Here is a 21,426-nt window from a genome sequence, read left to right on the forward strand (position 1 = left end):
GTAGAGTTATAAAAATAATTTTAAAAAAGAAGAAAAAATTGTAAATGATTTATGAAATTATAGAAAGAGTTACTTGAACAGCCAACCTAATGTTTGCCAACTGTCTCTTGTCCTTTGGGTATTATCCTTTGGTGGTCTCCATCAGTTTATTTTGCCATTACCAAAAACACTTCAGTATTTTTAAGTTTAAATGATCCATTCATTTCATACTCAGAGCTACTATTTCCAACTCTTTTGTCTTGCTGTTTTAGTTTGTCAGTCTGTCTGTTCATTCACCCATTCCTTCCTCTGTCTGTCTGTCTGTCTGTCTGTCTGTCTGGTTATCTCATTCTCTGTCTATCTCTTTTTCACTCTTCAAATTTCTGAAATGTTCTCTTTACAACAACAAAATGAAACAAAAACTACATCTCTGTTTCATTGAGTCACTAATCATTCTTCTCCATCCTACACTCATAGATACACATTCTTCCCATTTTCATTTGAGTACAACAGTAACAACAACAACAATAATCCAAAAATTAAAAAGGAAAACTGTTCCCTTTTGTATTTTCAGCATTAATTTTAGTTGACAGCATGCTATTTAGGATGAATGTTTTTTGTCATAAGAAACCCCTAAATTTAGAAACTGTATATTGTAAACAAATTTTAAATATTCTTTGTACACCCTGCACAAAAATGACACTAACAAACTGTGACATAAGCAACAATGACAAGAACAATAGTACATAACATACCAGGTAGTGTTTTGGAGATTAATGCTGGCATATTTGATAGAATCAGTTAATTGTTATCACAGCCTTAATTCACTAACTGTTAATTCTCCAAATCTCTGCAGTTCAAAATAATCCAACACTAAAATTGTTTATATATATATATATATGTGAGTGTGTGTGTGTGTGTATAATATATATATATATATATATATATATATATATATATATATATATATATATATATATATATATATATATATATATATATATATATATCTGTAGCAAAGGCGTGGGTAGAAACTCCATAAGATGTGCCCAGTGTAAGCTATCCGAAACTGTGCAGTGGACCAAAGTTCCTTGATACTTAGGTATGAATCTTCTTCAATAGCTGTTTTCATTGTATCATTATTGAGAGCTGTTAGTCTTCCTGATTGATACTCATCCAGAAGAATGAAACCGCTGTTTTTGAATTTGTTAAACCATCTTTGGTGTTTCAGAACACTCACACCCTCAGGATATGCAGTTATATATATTTTCCCTTGCACACACAACACATGTCCGCATTAACATTTGGTCATTAACTTTATATTGACACCTTTTAATAGTTTGCAAACTGTTTGTGGTATGACACCAAGCTATTTGCTTGAAAATACATTACTTTTTTGCTTACCTAATATATCATTTCATGCTTGCTTTCCATGCTGGCTTTGGTTGGATGACTGGAGTGGATTCAGTAGGTCAGAGGACCAAGTCTTGTTCCAGTGTTTCCAGTTTAGCATGCATTCTATGGCTTTCCTAATGCCAACCACTTTACAGAGTATATTGGGTGCTTTATACATGGCACCTGCTGTGTACCTTGCAAAGCTAAAGAAGCATGTTGACTGAGTGGATGAATGGTAGATGTTGAGAGGTTCAAATATGGGAGAAGGGTCAGAACAAGTTTATTGTTCCAAGCAAGATACAAAGTGACCCTGCATCATATGAGTGGAGCAAAGCTGGAAAGAGAGATAAAGATGGTGGTGACAGGGTCTCAGAGTATACCCCCATGGTACATGTAGGGGAATATAAAGGAGTATAGGGATTGAAGATTATGAAATACGAGAAGATAAAAGTTTCAAGAGTTTGTGAATGGGAACATAAATATAAAGAAAAAAGGTAGTTGGTTATTAAGTGAAAATAGCTGATAGTGAAAGCAATAGCAAGGTAAGAATAAAGAAATAAGAAAGGAAAGACAGGTAGATACAGGTATATCATTATCATCATTATTTAATGTTCACTTTTCCATGTTTGCATGGTTCAGATAAAATTTGCTGAAGCAGCATGTCAATGACTGGATGCTCTTCCTGTTGCCAACTTTTAATCTGTTTCCAAGCAAGATAATATTCCCCCATGGCCAGACATGTTTTCCATGGAAGACTGGAAATAAATTGTATAACTTCTACGATGTTAATGTTCATTCACAACCTGTACATTATGTCAAGACAAGACACACAAGCGCCTGTGCATGCACGGACACAGACACACGCACATGCACACACACACAACTTGTTCCAGTTTTGTCCAACAGATCCATTGACAAGGCGTTGTTCAGCCTGGATCTACAGTAGAAGACACACATATCCAATGTGCCACACAAAGGGATTGAACCCAAGATCACAAGGTTGGGAACAAGCTTCTTAACCACAGCCATGCCTATACCTGTAGCCATGTCTGTACATATATATATTTATGTATACATATGATGGACTTTCACTAAGTTTCAGTCTACCTGTTCCATTCGCAAGGCATTGGTTGACTTCAGGCTGCAGTTAAAGATACTTCTCCAAGGTGCTTTGCAGTAAGATAGGACACATAACTACATGATTACCAATGTAAACTCCATATCTACTCAGCCATACCTGCACCTATGGCATCTCTTCTGAAAATTAGGTACCATATTTCAGTACTTCAGTGAAATACTCCAATGAAGCTCCAGGTACTCCTCAAGTTATAGCAGAGTACCTTACTGCAATTCAGTTTTGTAATCTGAGCTTTTTAGTCTTTGCTGACATAAGAGATAATACACCAGGGTGGTATATCTAATCAGTGCTGCCAGTCTACTGGTTGAAATTTGATACATCTGGAACTGAAGATCAGTGTAGGAATAAACTACTACATTTACATCATATAGATAACACCCACCACCGCAGCAGTATTTGACACATCCAACTGTGTTCATTTGTGTTCAATCTAAGCACCTTACTCATTCACGTTTGTGCATTTCTACTAATAGATTTTGATAATCATATGTAGCTGATAAAGTGTTGGATTACCAGACAGATGGTCAGCAGCTTGTTGTCTGACACTTAGCTGTGTCCATATCCAATATATTTAACTCCCATGAGTTCAGTCCATGTGGCTGTAACAGAAAAACAAGATAGATTTACAGCAATAGTAGTACTGATGTGAAATTGATGGGTGGTTCATCAACTTGCAGTGCTGTGGCCAATATGACTATTGCTTGGAGAGGGATGGGTTTCATCAGGCAGGCTTGCTCCAGACTTGCTATAACAAGATGAAGTCTTCAATGGTGACCCGACAACTCAATAGTTCCAGGGATTCACCATTGCCAACAAATATAAATACAAAGATATAAGACTATATATACAGGCACCCACATACACATACATTGCCTTTTAAAAATTTTTGTTTTTCACACACACACACACACATTTTCTCACATCAAGATGAACTAAGTTACATTTTCTGTCTAAATCTGAAGACAAATTGCCACTGTATTTTTTTCTTTATATATATATATATTTATTTTGGATGTTTTTGATACCAACTAAAACAAATGAAAAATTAAAAACACAAAGATAAAAAAAAAAAAAACGACAAAAAAGGCAAAAGACTGAAAAAATATAACCTAGACAGAAAACAACTATTTTATTACATTCCTTCATCTTCAACGAACCTAGAAATTGGACACAGTTCAATAATATTAATTCACAGAAAAAAAAAACAGAAGACAAAAAAGGAAAAAGCAGCAAAAATTCTCCCACCCACTCTTTGTATTCTTAGATGGGAATTTTTTTCTTTACGGAAATAACCTAATTTTGGTTACAAAAAAATCAAAAAAATCTTACAAACAAATATGATGATGGGTGGTGGGTAGTGGTAAGATTCTCTTTTTAATGACTGATGGTGTAATTGGTGAATCTGTGTGTGTGTGTAAGAGAGATGACATTAAATTTTAAGTTATCAACAAGTAAATCTAATGCTTTATACTCCTTAATTATTCAGGGAGTTAGATTAACCTACAAAAAAAACAAAAAAGAACCCCAAAAAAACTGAAATATTCATTTTTGAAATCTTCTCAAAGCAGACCCATTTATTTAATTTATTTGTTTATCATTATTAAAGAAAAGGGTGGGAATGCTGGTGGAAGTTACATGATAGGATGGCAGAAACAGCAGCACTTTAGATTAAACAGTTTTCTGGTATCTAGTTATGTAGTGCCAACCCTCTGTGTTCTTAGTTCATACCATGCCAACATTAACTATCTTCCATCATCTCTAAGGGTTCATAACTTGAGTGTTAGGCATTTATTTTTACTCAGAATCTATGGGAAAGGGGACCAAAATGTTACTGCAATAGTCCTTACTGCATCATGCTAGCGTATTATGCACCTGCTGAAATGAGTTCAGTGCACCTATTTCACATTTTTACTGCCAATATGGGAGTTTCTAGATGGTTGCTCAACCTGCTAAAAAGAATGACCAAATCTCTCTCAAACCACACCCTAATAGACACTTTGCATAATCTAGTTGCAGATACACTAATTTAGCAAAAATGATAGGGTGGTCATAAGTGGAACGCCTGTCTGATCAGGGCTAACTTGGTACTAAACAACAGCAATCGCAATCAGCTTTACTTTGTTTTACTATATCAGACCTGGTTATAAGATGTTCCCAAGAACTGCATCTCTCTTCTGTAAAGAATTTCACCTGCAGGAATTCAAACTGAACATTAACTATATCAATTCCAAAAGTCTGACAGGAGAGGGAAACATTGTAGAGTAGGTGTGAGAGACTGAATCTGGCCGATTTGACCAAAAAAAACTGGTACAAAGTTTGGGTTACATAAGGCTGATTTAAATGCTAAATGTTTAATGGTTTGGTGCCATATTCTTTCAAGTATCAATTCTGCTATGGCTGAATAAATATGTACTGAACTTTTACATGGAATACATTTCCTTTTAATTAAAGAAATGTGACTATTTTAGGAAGTAGTGGTTGTGTCATTGACTGAAATTGTGTTCTTGGTAGGTTTAGTTTAGAATATTGTTTTCATTCTCTCCATCACTTCTGCATATTTTCTCATCATAGTTTGTTTTATAGCTATAGAAAATATTTTTATTTGAAACAACAATACATATTGTATGTGGTCAACTAAAATGACTAGAGAGAGAAAGATTATGAGTGACCATATGGGCATGTGAAATATTGTGTTGTAGCAGTTTCTGACATTATGTACATGTTAGTGTTAGTGATTTTGATAATACTGAAGCTTTGACATTAGAATGAATGATAATCCTGGATTAAGCATGAATGAAATTAGATTTTGAGATTTAGGCAATGATTTGTTGACTGGTTCAAGATAATGAGGTTTTGATGAAAATAGATGAATAACTATAACTTGGCAATAATTTGTTGAATGGTTCCAGATAATATGTGATTTTGATGAAAATAAATGAAGAAAAATAACTTAGCAAAAATTTGTTCAGCGTGGTTACAGTTTTACCAGATGGCAATAAATCATTGAGAAAAACGAATGAGGATACTCTAACAGAGAAAGGTTTCCTGCTGACTTCAGCAAATATTTGTTTTTCTAAATAATTTTGCAACTGAAGAAGATTTGTTGAGAGTTCAGGATCCCAGTGCCATTTCAAAACTATCGGAAGTTTTAAGTTTGTATTGGTTAACAGGTATTAAACTAAAACTCTGCAATTTGAACACACTAAAAGTAGTCTCTGTTAGCAAATTACTCTTAAATAAAAACAAAAATAAATAAATTAATTAATTAAAAATAATAATGAAACTAATATGCAAAAATATAAGGACTCACATTTCATGATGCATGGTTTTTCTTTCTATTTGTTACTTTTAATTGGCTACTCTTGAAAACTTTGTAAAAAATCTAATATTAATGTACTTAAAAGCCTTTGTCTGTCTGGTGCAAGAAGTTCCTCTCTATAAATTAGTTACGTCCATTAGGTTTCAAACATACTGAACCACAAAAAAAAAAAAAACATTGTGCTGTAACAGATTGTTTCACACACAATATTGAGATTATATGGATTTTATCACATTTCTAGGTAATTTGACATCAGGAAGATGTCACTGACCCACAACGGCACTCTCTTTTAAAAGCACAAGGATTGTATGTAGGGTTCAAACTTGCTCACTTTTCCTGAACATAGTTCTACTCACAAATGCATCTTTATGAAAAGCATGATGTATGTACAAAACGTTGACTCATTGGGTATAAAAGGCTCCCAAATTTACTAGACTGTCATTCGTTTCCTGATTGCTGCAAGCATGCCAAGACTGACACAAAATCAGAAGGAGCAAACCATTGGATGTCTCCATGCTGGTCAACATCCATGGGACATTGCTTATGACTTGAACTGCAGCATCCAGACAATTGAGCGACTGGGGGAATGACACAATGCCACAAACAGCACAGATGATCATCCATGCAGTGGCTGACCGAGGGTTACAACGGTATGTCAAGATTGCCACCTGCACTAACAGCATTTAATTCCAGAAGGCAACGAAATTAGCTAGGCAGACCTTAAGTACTCACAGTTTCTGTTGTGCAGAGACAGTTCGTTGCCAGCTGAGATCTTTCAATCTGTCTTCTCGATGTCTGGCTAGGAGCCCCATCCTCACAGAAGATCATCATCAATGGGCGTGTCTGCAGTGGGCTCAAAAATATCAGAACTAATGATATCAGCAGTGGAGGACTGTAGTCTTCTCTGATGAAAGTCAATATTGCATTTCTGTGGCAGATGGCTGAGCTAGGGTTTAGAGAAGAAGGGGTGAATGCCATGCTGATGGCTGTGTGGGGGAGAGAGACTCATGGGGAGGACAGAGCATCATGGTATGAGGTGGGATTGCATTCAACTAGAAACTTGGACTACTGGTCTGCCAAAACATCGGCCAAGGCTGGGATGATAAAGTAACTTCTGCTCACTACATCACATTGTGTTATACTTTGTCCATCATCAGAATCACGTTCCAACATGACAACACTCATGCCCATACTGCCACGTTGACAACAGACATCCTCCAACAGCACAACATTCAGACACTGCCATGGCCTGCCCTAAGTCTGGACTTTGAACCCCATAGAGCACCAGTGGGATGAAATCCAAAGTGGGCTAAATGACATCGTCCAATGCTGACAAGTGCTGCACAACTCACTGCAAGTTTTAACAGTGTGTGGGCTGCTGTCCCCTTAGCTTTCATCAATCGTTTGGTGCATTCAATGTACAGAAGATGCCTGGTGGTAATCAATGCTGATGGTGGCTACATAAGATATTGAGTTCATCTCTTTGGATCTTGGACACTCTGTCATCTCGTGACACCATATGATGTCAAACATGTTTTGGGGGGGAAATGACATTTTATCATTAGGAAAGAACAGTTTCTTAATTAGCACTGTTCAATCAATGCTATGGCAATCTGTTAATTAACCAGTTTTTATTTAGTATGTGTTCAACGTTTCTTTTGTGGTTCAGTTTATATCTTATTTCTGGGATTGCTGCGTCTTATCACACTGATCCCTTGCATTGTGAGATGAAAGGCAGTGAGATTGATTGAAGAAGCAAAGGTGAAAATGACATTGTAGGTTTTGAAGAATAAAAGCTATTTTGTGTATTGTTATACTTAGGGAGGGTTATCTTTTGCTAATTGAACACATGCACAGTTTATTCACTTTAATTTTATTAGTATTATATATATATATTTTTTTAGTTTTCTTGTCCATCAAAATTCTTTTATCACACATTCTGTGACCTCTTCAGTGACTGTCTCTTGTGTTACTTCTTGCTGTCTATTCCATCTTGTTCCTAATTATTCCCAAATGAAATAAGCAGGGCAAGAGGAGACACATGGGATAAAGAGTTGTTGAAGAGGCCACAGGATGTGTGATGAAAGACCTTTAATGGGCAAGTAACCTAAAAAAAACTATAATACTAATAAAACTGAAGTGAAGGTCAAATAAATAGTCTGTATGTTTAATTGGCAAAAGATGACCTTTCCCTCGTATAACAATATCTGTTTTAGCATACATTTTCACAATCAGAAATCTTGCAAAATAAATACATAAACTTAATCTATTTTATGGTCCTAAAAGCAATACAGAAAGGACTAAACTATTGTGGAACCAGTTTAGATTAAACAAAAAAAAAAAGTAAAATAATAATAATAATAAAATGGGTAGCTATTTTTGTATGCATTTTGTAGATTCCCCCATCTCAGATATATATGCTGTACTTTAACATGGAATATTTTTGTAAAGAGCTTGCTTGAGTGAGGTATTTCTTGGTCCTGAAGAAGACAGTTTATATCTTGGGCCATACTTCATATCTTCTTGTGAATATACAGTCATCATCATCATCATCAGTTAATATCCATTTTCCATGCTGGCATGGATTGGATGGTTTGACAGAAGCTGAACAGCTGAAGGGCTGTTCAGCTGGTCAGCTTCCGTAATGAATCAAATATCATCTACTCCACTGTTTAGTCAAAAAGATGTGAAATAGCATTTGAAAAAAAAAATATTGAAAAGTTTATAGAACGAAATAATTAGGGACAAAATAACTGTCTCCTGCATATATTAATTTCTAATATTGGCACAATGTCACAAATTTGGAACTGAGAATAACCAGTTCACTTGTCTTCATAACAGGAGTATGTAAGGCTTGTTGAACTTTTTATTTGCCAGTCTATGAACACTGGCAGTTCTTTACCTTATTTCTTTTGTTAATATTCCATAAAGTGCCTGTATTCATTGTGAACTGAATACAGGCACTTAACTGATTGCAGTTAACTCATCATTAACTGTAATCAAACAGATAATTATGATGGTGAAGGTAATATTATAATTCCATATTTCTTCATTCAAATACACTGAAGCATGTTCATATTCATATTTAATAATGCCAGTTACTGATGTCTTTTCGGCATGCAAATTATGGAAAGCGAAGAATAATAACAACATGAAACATTATTTGCTGACTCCTATCTGTCTGATGTTTCTGTTTTGTTGCAGAAAATAAAAAGCAACGAAAAAAAAAAAAAACTGCAACAACAACAACAATAACAACAATAAACGATAATTACTATAATTTGGGTGTTAAGTTTGTACTTTTCAGTCTTACATATTTGTTTCTTGTGTGTGCGCATGTGTGTATGCATGTATATACACATACATTCATTTATATGTATGTAATATACCAGAGAAAAATGTTTTTTTTACATTTGGTGGATATGAATTATAAATATGTGTCTTCCCATACGTCATCTTTTCTCACTCCACAATGTACGACAGATGTTAGATGAAAAAACAGATAAAAAAAAAAGAAGAGAGATAATATACCTTGTGTATATGTGCATAGAAGAGAGTAAAAAAGAAAGGACTGAATTAAAAAAAAATATGAGAACAAGGGTACAAACCAGAAATATGTTGTTGTGTAAACAGAAAATTGTTTTATACATACCTTATGACAAAATAATGGTTTCTGGCATAGGCATGAAACCTGAGCCTTTAAGTTAGGTGAAGTGGATTGTAGTGGCATTCATGCTTTTCTAAAGGCAGTTACTGATGCGATTATAACTGAAAACTGAGTCCAACTTGTACATTTAATCAATGTGAACTAATAGTCACACTATGGTGATTACTACTTTTTTATAAGTAAACACATTAACAATAGGCTGAAGGGAAAATAGCTCAAAGGAGTATTCTGTATTTGAATACTCATACAGTGTGTTAGGTATGTAATATAGTGAAATGAAAAAAACTTCATTTGACTAAGATAGCCTTTGCAATTAGAAAACAAAATCTCTCCTGAAATTGAGTTATTTTCCTCTTAGTCCTTTTGTTGATGTTTACAGTCATTGTCACAACTTTTCCTCTAATTCATTTTATACTCATTTTTCCATGTTAGTATGGGTTACATGAATATCTTATCAAGTCATTGTTTTACTGTCGTCCGACGTTCCTCTTGTTAATTCTTACTTTGAATAACAAAATGAATATTTTGTTCCACATATTTTTGAAGGCGCAAAGCCTGTGTGTGACTTGTTGATGGGGGTAAATTACAGCAACGCCACCACCTGTAGCTGATAGTTTTGGAGAAGTACATATGTAAACATACACAAATACACACACAATAGGCTTTTTTCAGTTTCTCTCTCTCTCTCTCTCTCTCTCTCTCTCTCTCTCTCTCTATCTATCTATCTATCTACGTGCCTATCTATCTATCTATCTATCTATCTATCTATCTATCTATCTATCTATCTATCTATCTATCTATCTACGTGCCTATCTATCAAATCCACTTACAAGTACTAAAAGTACAAGATGTCATGTTGTGGAACTGAACTTGAAACTATGTGGTCGGTAAGTCATTTGATTGTGGCCATGCTGGAGCACCACCTTTAATCGAACGAATTGACCTTAAGTCTTATTCTTTGTAAGCCTAGTACTTATTCTCTCAGGCTCGTTTGCCAAACCGCTAAGTTATTGGAACATAAATACACCAACATCAGTTGTCAAGTGTATGTGTGTATATGTGTATACATGTGAATGCATTTCTGTCTTCTTTTAATGTCAATGTGATAGTTATAAATGACCATTATTTAGTTATTCATTTCCAATCTCCCATAAAAATATGTCTGGTCTTGTTTTGAAACAAGAGAAGATTAGTGACAGGAAAGACATCTGGTTGCAGAAAATATGCCTCAATGAAATCTGTCTGACCCATGCCAGCATAGGAAAGTAGCCATCAAAATATCTGCTGGTGATCAACTTAACCCCTCCCCTGAAATTGCTGGCTTTGTGCCAAAATTCGAAATCAGTATGTCTTGTTTGTTTATGTATGTGTATGTGTGTGTGCAACTACAATTTTTGTTATTCATATCATGATTGAGTTCAGGAATACTCATTCTCATTTGGAAAGTGTACCATTTGATCATTATCTTCTTGACAGCATTTGATCATACCATTTGATCATTATCTTCTTGACAGCATTTGATCATACCATTTGATCATTATCTTTTTGACAGCATTTGATCATACCATTTGATCATTATCTTCTTGACAGCAAAACATCATAAAGTCAGTCCCAACATGAATAATTTTACATATGAGAACCATATGATTGCCTTGCTACTGTATCTGATCATAAGTTATAATGTTCAAAGTGTTATGTAAACAAAAAAATACAAAACCTGATGTTAAATCATTTTTATAATCATTACTGTTCTATTTACAAACAGCACTAATCTGCTAAGAGCCACTCTATTAGAAATTCCTTTTCTTCTAGTAATTGCTACTTTTTTTCCCCCATTCAGCTGTTGTTGATCCACTGCTACATGAAGTTCTTTTGTAAGCCATTTGCTAGCTTATCTAAGCTGCTTGTAAGCTTATCTGTCCATGGTGCTTATATAGTGTTGACTAAAATCTCCATATTCTATGGTACAGTATATATATCATCATCATCATTATGTCCACTTCCCATGTTCACAAATTGAGGTGGATTTTCTCTGGCCAGATGCCCTTCCTATTGCCAGCTCTCATTTGCTCCCAAGTAAGATACCTGTTTCCAGGTGAGACATATTTTCACAGAATATTGGAAATGAAGCACACCACTTGCATGACAGTGACACTTGTTTGAAACAATTATGCAATGTTGAGGCAAGGAAACAATAATGCACGCATGCATGCACGCACACACACACACACACACACACACACACAGTGAGTGTGTCTCAGTTTCTGTCAATCAAATCCACTTGCAAGGTTTTGGTCAGCCCAAGGCTATTGTAGAAGACACTTTTCCCAAGGTACCACACAATGGAACTGAACTCAGAACCATGTTTTTGGAAAACTTATCACACAGCCATCTCATCATTTAACATCCATTTCCCATGCTGGCATGGGTTGGACAGCTTGACAAGAACTGGCGAAGGCAAAGGACCATACCAGGTTCTATAATCTGTTTTGGTTTTGTTTTTTTCCTATATATATATATATATATATATATATATATATATATATCATCGTCATCATCATCATCATCATCGTTTAACGTCCGCTTTCCATGCTAGCATGGGTTGGACGATTTGACTGAGGACTGGTGAAACCGGATGGCAACACCAGGCTCCAGTCTGATTTGGCAAAGTTTCTACAGCTGGATACCCTTCCTAACGCCAACCACTCAGAGAGTGTAGCCATATATATGCATGTATACTTTTTGCAAGTAAGACTGTACCTTATATATATATATATATATAGCAGGTTTCACTTAATTTGCTTCGCGGGAAGAGCTATTCTAAGAGTGCGTTCTGCCTCATCTTCAAAACGCCTAGTTTAGAATAGAGGTAGCTGATGAAGGAAAAGTTCCATATGTGGCTTGTCTGTTTTCCTATATGTTCATTCTGTTGTCCGTAAAAAAAGTTTGTTTTTTGTGCTTTGTTTATGTTCTCATTCCTTTTTTTGTCCACGTTTTTTTGACATCCTGTACCTGGATATGCATCAATATATACATGTAGATGTAGGTATGTACATATATGTATGTATATATGCATATGCTCACATATCATTTGTATTTACATATATATATATATATATATATATATATATATATATCTTCTGTGTGTGTGTGTGTGTGTTTGTTTGTTGAAATGGGGTAGCTGAAGCCCATTAGGGACTGAACTGCTCAAAATGTCACTACATAACAAAAACTGATGTTGAAAGCTAATAAGGTTTAAATTATTCAACCTATTAAATAGTTGTTTTAAGTTCCGAATCTTAGGACATCACAATAGTGACACAATTGTTACTACTGGGAACTAACCAGTTCATTAAGTTACCTATTTTTATGCTTCAAACCTTTTGAAATAGTGTAAACCAGAGATATCCTAAGAATGATGACAAAAGAATCCTGAGTGTTGATTACTAAGATTTGGCAGTATATTTGCTGCATTATAGAATAAGGATAACTAATCAATTGCTACAGTAGAAGAGCCCTACCATTCCCTAAAAACAAAAACTTCCCTATGGTCATCTGACCAGCTAGAAATAACAGCCAAATCTCTTTAAATTTCTCATAACCATTATTAAAAAGGACATGCTGTATAATGTAGTTTTAGATAAATGAAATAGGCGCAGGAGTGGCTGTGTGGTAAGTAGCTTGCTTACCAACCACATGGTTCTGGGTTCAGTCCCACTGTGTAGCATCTTGGGCAAGTGTCTTCTACTATAGACTCGGGCCGACCAAAGCCTTGTGAGTGGATTTGGTAGACAGAAACTGAAAGAAGCTTGTCATATATATGTGTATATGTATATATATATATGTGTGTGTGTGTGTATATGTTTGTCCCCACAACATCGCTTGTCAACCGATGCTGGTGTGTTTACGTCCCCATCACTTAGCAGTTCGGCAAAAGAGACCGATAGAATAAGTACTAGGCTTCCAAAGAATAAGTCCTGCGGTCGATTTGCTCGACTAAAGGCGGTGTTCCAGCATGGCCACAGTCAAATGACTGAAACAAGTAAAAGAGTAAAAGAGAGAGATTAGTCACAGCTGGAATGTGTTTGATCATAGATCTGCTCAGTCAGGGTTGGATAGGGATTAAAGAAAAAACAAAAAAAAACCCCAGAAAAGAAGAATACTTTCAACAGAACCATTAAGCAAAAATCTGACACATCCTTGAGATTCTTTAATTCTCTCTAAGTGACCTGTAATAGATCTGTCACAATTATGTTAGTGTTCACAAGTCAAATAAGTAAGTGCAGCCGTGTTTTGTCATGGGGACTTGAACTTGTAACATAAAACATTAAGAATAAAAATTGAAACAAAACTACAAATAAATATGTAAGTGAATAAAAAAAAAAAATTAGGGAAGTTAAACGAATGAAAGCAGGGCTGCTCTGGTAGACACAGTGTCTAATACTTGAGGTAGAGCAAATAGAAGCAAATAAATCAAAGAGTTGTTGCTTTTTAATAAGGCTGTGTCAGATATGGTTGCATGAGCATATATGTAGGGTGCAAGCTATATGTAAAGGAAATACTCGAACTGTGCAGGAAGTATTAAATATCTTGGGTGTTTGTGTGTGTGTGTGTGTGTGTGTGTAATGTAATGTACATGCATACACAATGCATAAAAACGAAGATATGTGTGTATGTATGCATGTGAATACATAGTTGAGTGGATGATTATTACCTCCCAGATTCTGATTTCAAATCTACTGCAGACATTTTGGTATATTTAAGAAATATGTTTGGTCCACATCTAGTTGCATGTGAATACATAGTTGAGTGGATAAAAGTTTTGGATTATTACCTCCCAGATTCTGATTTCAAATATACTGCAGGTATTTTGGTATATTTGAGAAATATGTTTGGTCCACAATTAGTTGAACTTCATCATGTAGAATTATTTGAGAATGTAATCCAGAATAGGCTAGCATTCCATTTTAAGTGAGATTTAGTCCTCTTTTAGTGATCTTGCTTTCTCCTTAATCTGCAATTTCAATTGCTACTACAATAGGGTAAAAAAATGGTAAAGACCACCTTTGGTCATGAATGACCATGGGATTGCACCTAGAAACTTCCCCTCCAAGGCACAAGTCTGGGTAAGGTTATTTATGGAAGACCAGCAGTCACCCATGCATACCAGCCTCCCCTCTCCATGCCACTGTTGTTATCCAAAGGAAAGGCAATGGCTGATACAGCTTGGCACCAGTGGTGTCATAACTCATTTCTACAGCTGAGTGAAGTGGAACAATGTGAAATAAGTGTCTTGCTCATGAAAACAACACACAGCCCAGTCCAGGGCTACTACAATAGCCTCCTCATATTTGGTTGGTTTGTGCCTCAACAAAGCCCACTCTTCCTACTTAATTTTCCTCCTCTCATAACCTATATTACACCAGAAAGTTTTGTAATAACCACTCTAAGTAGTCCTCCTTCCAGAATGTCACTCACTGGAATTCCTTTTCTGCCTATGTTTTTCCTAAAGTTGTCAACTTACAGTTATACAAGTGTTACATTGGCCTCATTAACCTTATCTTTCTCACAAGGCCTGTGGAGGGCATGGATACATCTTGTATGATCATGTTATGTATGGATGAGGACAGATGCATAAATAAGTGCTAATTTCTTAAGTAGATGGAACTTGTGGAAGAGAGAGACCCAGAAAGACATTGAAGACTGATCTCAAGATAATAAGCCTTACAAAGGAGATGACAAAGGACTAAGATATCTGGCACTTTACTGTACTCAAGAAGATCCACCTGCCACAGTAGAATTGATATCCTAAATCCACCTTAGTAATGCTTATCTATGAGGGGATCTTCCCCACTCCCACCTCTATCCTCTCTGCCATTTCAACCATTTCCACCTACATTTCATCCCTTAACTCCCATTTCTTCTCTATCACCTGAAAGCATCGTTGGCACATATGAACGCCAACTACAATAGCTTACTTTTAGCTGAATACTTCTTCTGCAGTTGTCTTATTATGCAAACTACATCAGTGGTACTTCATTCCAGCACAAAACCAAACTGCATCTCATCTTGACTAATTCTGTTCCTAATTAAAGTTAATTGGGTTATAACTCTCCTTAATTTTCATGTCCTGGTCCAGCAGTTTGATACCTCTTAAATTTCTTCTATCTAAGGCATTTCCTTTACCCTTATAACAGCTAACTACAACGCTGGTATATCAATTATTGGGTATGACACCTTCCTGTGCAACCAGATTAACTATACAGGTGACTAGATTGTATCCTACTCTGCCAGATATTTTAAGCATTTCAGTGGTAATTCCAAATGGATCAGGAACTTTCCCTGTCTTCATATGCTTTATTAGCTTATTATTATACTATTGTCAACTAGGATAGCTGGTCCTTCTGTTGAGTCCACATTGGAGAAATAGGATTAGAAAAGTGTAGACTATGAGACTCTATTGAAGCAAACTTATTACTGCTTATTAATGCTCTATTTAGAATTTTAAATTAATATTACTACTATTTGAAATTCATAACACTTTTTAGTAGTCAATATGTGTGTATATATTCAAAATATATCACACAAAAGTTAAAATGAGTGACAAGATGTGCAGCTCTTAACCACTACGGCATATGCCCACACTCTTAACCACTATGCCATATGGCATTGTGGTTAAGAACGCAGGCTGCTAACCTCAAGATTCCAAGTTCAATTCCAGGCAGTGACCTGAATAATAATAATAATAACAGCATCAAAAAATACTTTAGGACTGAAAACCCAGGTTTGAAATTTCTCCAAGACACCTGATGAAGGCTGGAGGGTATATCAGCCGAAACATTGTTGTTAACAACAAACAAGATAAGGACAAATATCCATCAAATGTAAATAATGTAGAAACAGGTATGTTGCTGTAAAGGAGATACATGGCTATCCAGCCTGGGGGAAGAGTCAAAGAGAGAGAGTAGGAGACTGCAAGAGATAGCAGGAGAGAGATGGTGGTGAAATGCCAGCGCATACTCACGAGGAACAGGGATCAGAGTATAAATGGGATGGTAGAGTAAAGGAAAGGAGAGTTAGATGGAGGCAAGTACCAGGGCATAACCTCAAGATATGGAGGTCATAATATAAGTGATGAAGTATTGCCAAAGAAGCGTAAGGGCCAAGAGTAGTGCAGTGACTGGTGAAAACTGGGTATTTAGATAGGGTGGGGGACTGGGATAGCAATGATACAGTGAGTATGATCATAAGGACAGGATTGGGGTGTGAGAAATAAGTATAGTGCACGAGAGAGGAAATGTGAGGGAGAGAAAAGTTTAGTTTGTTGGGATAGGGTATGTGGAAAGTTTTATTGTTACATGTGGGTGGAACAACTCAGTGCTTCTAGAACTCAGTTTCACTGATCTGGGTGGGTTTTCTCAAGAACCTTTATACCCCCAGACATCTTGATCCATTGTTATTTCCTCCATGAGTCCCAACATCCTGAGATCAGTCCTAAACACTTCATTCCAATGAAGGCAGTATGCTCTGTTAGATGTGTAACATCAGTGTGCATGTATAACAAAGTGTAAATGTGTGGAGAGAAAAGTGGAGTGTAAGAGGAATCAAATGCAGCATGTAAGAGAGAAGACTATGTTGGTTTGGACATTTAATGTATATGAATGAAAACAGCTGTATGATGATGTGCCAGTCACTGAAAGTGGATGGTACCTGTGGAAGAGGAAGATCCATCCAGGAAGGCATAGGATGAAGTGGTGAAGACCAATCTCAAAACCTTGAGCTTCATGGAGGAAATGACGATGGATTGAGTTGTCTGGCAATATAAGGTTCTTGAGAAGAGTGCAGGCTATCCTTCTGTGAACAACAAGGATCTATTGAAATAAACTTAATGGACTTTTTGAAGTCTCCATCTACCAAATCAGCTTGCAATGCCTTGTCAGACCATGGTTATAGTAGACGACACTTGCCCAAGCTGTCATGCAGTGAGACAAATGTCTGGACATCCATATACATTTTGTGTAGCAAACTCTACTGTGAAGGCATTCATCAGTCTGATTCACTGGTAGAAAACACTTGTCCAAGGTGTTATTCTGTAGGATTAAACCTGATACCACATGATTGTAAAGTGTACTTCTTAACCACAGTCATGCCTACACAGCCAAGTTGGTAATACTGTTTCAAGTGAGAGGAACAAAATAAACAATTCTTAATGGATTTTACATTTTCATAAGAGAAATGAAGAGAGTGGGGGGAGGGGGTAGGTTGAGAAACAGCCACATGTAGATAAATGTTCAGTGGCATATGTGGCTAACAGTCAACATAGGTTAATGCCACCTTATTGCTGGAGAGCAACATTGACATCAATGTGAATATAATTACAAAGTATTTTATGAATTGGAAGTAATCAAACTGGTTCACTGCTTCAAAAACCATTAAATTTCACTGACGTACTCAGTTATTATTACGATATTGCTATTGCCCAACAAGCTTTCTGCAATTTTAGTGGCTTTATTCATAACTTATTAATTAAGCTAAAGTTACCTTAGTAGTGTATATTACATAACTATATGTATTTTAATTAAGTGTTACTATGTTATATAACTGTTGTTTGTAATTTAGATTTTGTTTATTTTACATATCCGGTCTTTAAAACTTTGTTGCATTGAATGTGTAAAATTATTGTACAAAGTGTGTAACACAAGGGTTACATAATAACTGCTTTCATGAGTGAAGGAAAGAAACTGATGTTGTTGTAACTACTTAGTTAAAATGCTTAGAGCTTATATGAAAATCCAATAACCTTATACTATCAATAATGAAAAACTGGGACCCTGGTTATCAGTTGCTGACCATCTCTCTTGGATTATATTGCCTAAATACATTATGATTAAATCAATATGATTTGCTGTATTGATTTAATCACTATAACTGAGCATGCACCACTTTTGTATTCAAGAAAAAGACTGTGAATCTGCGAATTGCTCAACCTCCTAGTAATAACAACTAGGTTGGTACTAGTCTTGTTTTGTTTGATACTGAACAGATTTTCTTTCATGTAACAGTTGACAATTCTCATTTTTTTTTTTACTCTTCCTCTTTTTACTTGAATAAATCCACCCTCCCTCCATGATTGGTACAGATCTCCACAACCTTTTTCTTACGCATTTATAGGAAACATTGAAACAAATGATATTGAAGTAACTTTTAAATTGTTATAAGAAAGATTGAAATATAAAGTGAAATAACTTAGATCAAGCCACCTACTCACCTTTTTCCTTTAAACATTAATGAAATAAAAAACAAATTGTTGAAATAATTTTGAAGCATTCACAAGATTGACAAAAACAAAGCATGTTTATCCCTGTTTGATATTGGTTCTCTAAATTCAAACAGGAGTTGCCTGTTCAATCAGTTAGAAATATATGTGAAATCTCCCTAAACAAATGGTATAAAACAAGTCACTCCACTCTTCTGAAATATTGTTTATGCATTACTAGGGGAATTTACGGTCATTGCTGGATTACGTGTAATATCTGAAAGTATAGTTTCTTCAAAAATTTGCACTTAGAAGTTTGAGAAATTCTTCATCTGATCTGTGATTTTGGTATGTGAAGACATCTCCACTTCGTGTGCTGGTGCTGCAGTGGACTTCCACCCTGTATTGTCATGCTCCCTATGTGGTCGGTGGTGAGTGAATCAGCTGCTTTAGTGTTGGTGGTGGGGAAAATGCACTCTGTACATACTTCAAATTATTGAAAAGCAGAGAAAGTGTAGGGTTGTGAAACTCCTTTAATACTGTGTCTCCAAGGACTTTTTAATGTCTCTAGTATTGTGTCATGAGAAAATGCACCCATTACACTCTGTAAAGTAGTTGGCAATAGGTATAGCATCCAGCCATAAAAAGCAAGTCAAACAACAGATATGAGCAGTAGCTTTGAAGAAGAAATGACTGTGATGATCTGTCTAACCCATACCAGTGTGGAAAGTGGGCAGCATCAGCAGATGACAATGAGATGATGATGAAGAAGAAGAAGAAGAAGAAGGCAGTGCTTCCTCCCCATCTAGCCACTGATTGTTTGAAATTAATAGAAATTAATGCTGAAAGAAAATTTAAACAATGCCATTATCAAAGTGTGTGTGTGTGTGTATGTGCACTGGGAGGTGTGAACGGATATGAAGTGGTTACTGTTTGCTAGTTGGTGATTAATTTATTTTTGTCATCTAAACTACAAGGAACCTTGCTTAAAGAATCTATCACTATCCTGTGAAACTCTGGTTAATTTCTTTGAGAAATTTCTTTAATGAATTAGCTGAAGTGGCCAACTTAATATTGTTGACTTAGTGTCGTTTCTTGCAGACAGAAAGTATGAGAGAGTGGGAGGAAGGGAGAGAGAGTGAGAGGTAGAGTAACAGCTGAGATGTTGGAGGAGTTTAGAGTAATAGGTTACAGAAGGCGGGAAGTGGTGTGGAATGGCAAAGTGGAATGATGGGTGGGCGTCGGGAGGAAGGATGGCTGAAAAAAACATTTGAAGGAGAAGAGAGGAGATTTGTCATTAAAATTCTTTCTCTACTTCTTGTCCTTCATATCTCCTCTTTATTCCCTCCTCCTCTTTATGTATCTCTGTCAGTGTGTCTTTTTCTTTCTCTACCCTTTTCTTATTCTTTTTCTTTCTCTCTTCTCCTATCTCTCATTCTCTCTGTCTCCTGCTCTCTTTGTCTGTCATTCTCTTTATCATATTTTTTTCACACTGCTGTTTATTTCTTTTTGTTCTTTGTTAATTGAATGAAACTTTAACTCTGGTTGTGTGTGTGTGTATGTGTGTGTGTGTGTGTGTACATATATGTATGTGTATGTATGTTATGTATTTTACTATTCAAAAGCTTTGTTAACTTTGGTCATCCCATTAAATAGTATGTTGTCAACTAATTCCTTACTAAGTATTTTGGGTAAAAGTTGTCTGGTGTAAAACCATCTGGAAATAATTAATTAGAAATGAGCTAATGAGTGGGTGTCTGTGTAGTTGCTCAACTCACAAGAAATAGAAGCCAAATCTCCTTCAAATTGCACCCTACTGTCTTAAAAAGGGAAAGATATACAAGATAGATAATGTAGCTTTAAATACCTTGTGTCTGACTATTCAACTGGCTGGTTATGGTTAGAATATCTTTGATTGTAGATTTGTTGGATCAAGGCCACCTGGGGCTAAACAACATTTAGAAAGGTTTTACAAAATGTCTTGCTTTGCAACCACATGTTTGCGGGCTCAGTCCCACTGTGTGATACCTTGGGCAAGTGTCTTCTACTATAGCCTCGGATCAGCTAAAGCCTTGTGAGTAGATTTGGTAGATGAAAACTGAATTAAGTCCATCATTTATATATTAATATATATTTTTATCTTTTACTTGTTTCAGTCATTAGACTGTGGCTATACTGGGGCACTACCTTGAAGAATTTATTGTTGAATGTATTGACCCCAGTTTTTTTTTTTTTTTAAGCCTGGTACTTATTCTATTGATCTCTTTTGCCAAACTGCTAAGTTACAGGGTCATAAACACACCAACATCGGTTGTCAAGTGGTGGGAAGAGGTACAAACACAGACATACATACATATATATATATATATATATATATATATATATATAAACAAACAGTAAATGAGTATATGCATATATACGTACAGGTATGTGCATACCGACATCCACCTGTATGTATAGGTGCATATCTGGGTACAGGACATTGCAAACAAAACGTAGACGAGAAAACACACAAGCCACATAGAGAACATTCTTCTTCATCAGCTACCCCCGTTTTAACACCGGCGTTTCGAAGAGCTGGGTAGGACGCATCGTTAAAACGGCTCTTCCCATGGACCACAAATTAAATTTGTTTACACAAATTAAACTTTGGAAGAATGTAGTGGCGGACA

General features: G+C 35.8%; 1 protein-coding gene across 1 annotated transcript in view; it reads left to right on the forward strand.

The window, feature by feature from the left end:
* The window catches only part of LOC106878507 (gephyrin-like), a 120,298-nt gene that overhangs the window by 32,202 nt on the left and 66,670 nt on the right, over positions 1–21,426 (forward strand). The gene's annotated exons all lie outside the window — the stretch shown is intronic.

This window comes from Octopus bimaculoides, chromosome 4 (genome assembly GCF_046866305.1).
Source record: "Octopus bimaculoides isolate indiv1 chromosome 4, ASM4686630v1, whole genome shotgun sequence".
In the NCBI taxonomy this organism is placed as follows: Eukaryota; Metazoa; Mollusca; class Cephalopoda; order Octopoda; family Octopodidae; genus Octopus; species Octopus bimaculoides.